The 2,501-nt window shown below is 43.2% G+C and overlaps 1 non-coding gene across 1 annotated transcript; it reads right to left on the bottom strand.

Moving 5' to 3' along the window:
- Window positions 1-274: 274 nt before the first annotated feature.
- Window positions 275-382, bottom strand: LOC112781005 (small nucleolar RNA R71). Its single transcript, XR_003191806.1, has one exon. It is a non-coding gene; the product is annotated as a small nucleolar RNA R71 (small nucleolar RNA).
- Between the last annotated feature and the right edge of the window lie 2,119 nt (window positions 383-2,501).

Below are 2,501 nucleotides of genomic sequence, written 5' to 3'. Positions count from 1 at the left end.
ACCTCAGCTAGTTTCTCTGATGCAGCAGAACTGCAAGTTTCATGGACTTCCATCTTAAGATCCTTTTCAGTTCTTAACTGAATTCTTGCAGATCTGTGATACTGTTAAGACTAATGGAGTAGATCCTGAAGTCTACAGGCTCATGCTTTTCCCTTTTGCTGTAAGAGACAGAGCTAGAATATGGTTGGACTCTCAACCCCAAGACAGCCTGAACTCTTGGGATAAGCTGGTCACGGCTTTCTTAGCCAAGTTCTTTCCTCCTCAAAAGCTGAGCAAGCTTAGAGCTGATGTTCAAACCTTCAGACAGAAAGAAGGTGAATCCCTCTATGAAGCTTGGGAAAGATACAAGCAGCTGACCAAAAAGTGTCCTTCTGACATGCTTTCAGAATGGACCATCCTGGATATATTCTATGATGGTCTGTCTGAATTAGCTAAAATGTCATTGGATACCTCTGCAGATGGATCCATTCACCTAAAGAAAATGCCTGCAGAAGCTCAAGAACTCATTGACATGGTTGCTAATAACCAGTTCATGTACACTTCTGAAAGGAATCCTGTGAATAATGGGACGCCTATGAAGAAGGGAGTTCTTGAAATTGATACTCTGAATGCCATATTGGCTCAGAACAAAATATTGACTCAACAAGTCAATATGATTTCTCAGAGTCTGAATGGAATGCAAGCTGCATCCAACAGCACTCAAGAGGCATCTTCTGAAGAAGAAGCTTATGATCCTGAGAACCCTGCAATAGCAGAGGTGAATTACTTAGGTGAACCTTATGGAAACACCTATAACTCATCATGGAGAAATCATCCAAATTTCTCATGGAAGGATCAAAAGCCTCAACAAGGCTTTAATAATGGTGGAAGAAATAGGTTTAACAACAGTAAACCTTTTCCATCATCCACTCAGCAACAGACAGAGAATTCTGAGCAGAATCCATCTAGCTTAGCAAATTTAGTCTCTGATCTATCTAAGGCCAATGTGAGTTTCATGAATGAAACAAGGTCTTCCATTAGAAATTTGGAAGCACAAGTGGGCCAGCTGAGTAAAAGGATCACTGAAATGCCTCCTAGTACTCTCCCAAGCAATACAGAAGAAAATCCAAAAGGAGAGTGCAAGGCCATTGAATTAATCACCATGGCCGAACCTGTGAAGGAAGGAGAGGACGTGAATCCCAAGGAGGAAGACCTCCTGGGACGTCCAGTGATCAATAAGGAGCTTCCCTCTGAGGAACCAAAGGACTCTGAGGCTCATCTAGAGACCATAGAGATTCCATTGAACCTCCTTATGCCATTCATGAGCTCTGATGAGTATTCCTCTTCTGAAGAAAATGAGGATGTTACTGAAGAGCAAGCTGCGAAGTTCCTTGGTGCAATCATGAAGCTAAATGCCAAATTATTTGGTATTGAGACTTGGGAAGATGAACCTCCCTTGTTCACCAATGAACTAAGTGATCTGGATCAACTGACATTGCCTCAGAAGAAACAGGATCCTGGAAAGTTCATAATACCTTGTACCATAGGCACCATGATCTTTAAGGCTCTGTGTGACCTTGGTTCAGGAATAAACCTCATGTCCCTCTCTGTAATAGAGAAACTGGGAATCTATGGGGTGCAAGCTGCTAAAATCTCATTAGAGATGGCAGACAATTCAAGAAAACAGGATTATGGACAAGTAGAGGACGTGTTAGTAAAGGTTGAAGGCCTTTACATCCCTGCTGATTTCATAGTCATGGATACTGGAAAGGAAGAGGATGAATCCATCATCCTAGGAAGACCTTTCCTAGCCACAGCAAGAGCTGTGATTGATGTGGACAGAGGAGAATTGATCCTTCAATTAAATAAGGACAACCTTGTGTTTACAACTCAAGGATCTCTCTCTGCATCCATGGAGAGGAAGTAGAAAAAGCTTCTCTCAAAGCAGAGTCAACCAAAGCCCCCACAGTCAAACTCTAAGTTTAGTGTTGGGAGGCCATAACCAAACTCTAAGTTTGGTGTCAAACTCCCATATCCAAACTCTAAGTTTGGTGTTGGGAGGTCTCAACAAAGCTCTGCACATCTGTGAGGCTCCATGAGAGCCCACTGTCAAGCTATTGACATTAAAGAAGTGCTTGTTGGGAGGCAACCCAATGTTTATTTATCTAATTTTATTTTTGTTTTTCATGTTTTCTTAGGTTCATGATCATGTGGAGTCACAAAATAAACGAAAAATTTAGAAACAGAATTAAAAACAGCGGAAGAAAAATCACACCCTAGAGGAAGCACCTGCCTGGCGTTCAACGCCAGAACAGAGCATGGTTCTGGTGCTGAACGCCCAAAATGAGCAGTATCTGGGCGCTGAACGCCCAAAATGGGCATCATCTGGGCGCTGAACGCCAGAATTGCACCCTGGAGAGGAGCTGGCGCTGAACGCCCAGAACAAGCATGGTTCTGGCGTTCAACGCCAGAAATGGGCAACAAATGGGCGTTGAACGCCCAAAATGGGCACCAACCTGGCG

Source organism: Arachis hypogaea, chromosome 19, assembly GCF_003086295.3.
Source record: "Arachis hypogaea cultivar Tifrunner chromosome 19, arahy.Tifrunner.gnm2.J5K5, whole genome shotgun sequence".
Classification (NCBI taxonomy): domain Eukaryota; kingdom Viridiplantae; phylum Streptophyta; class Magnoliopsida; order Fabales; family Fabaceae; genus Arachis; species Arachis hypogaea.
Note: the sequence above shows the minus strand (reverse complement) of the source record. Positions and strands in the feature narration are given on the sequence as shown.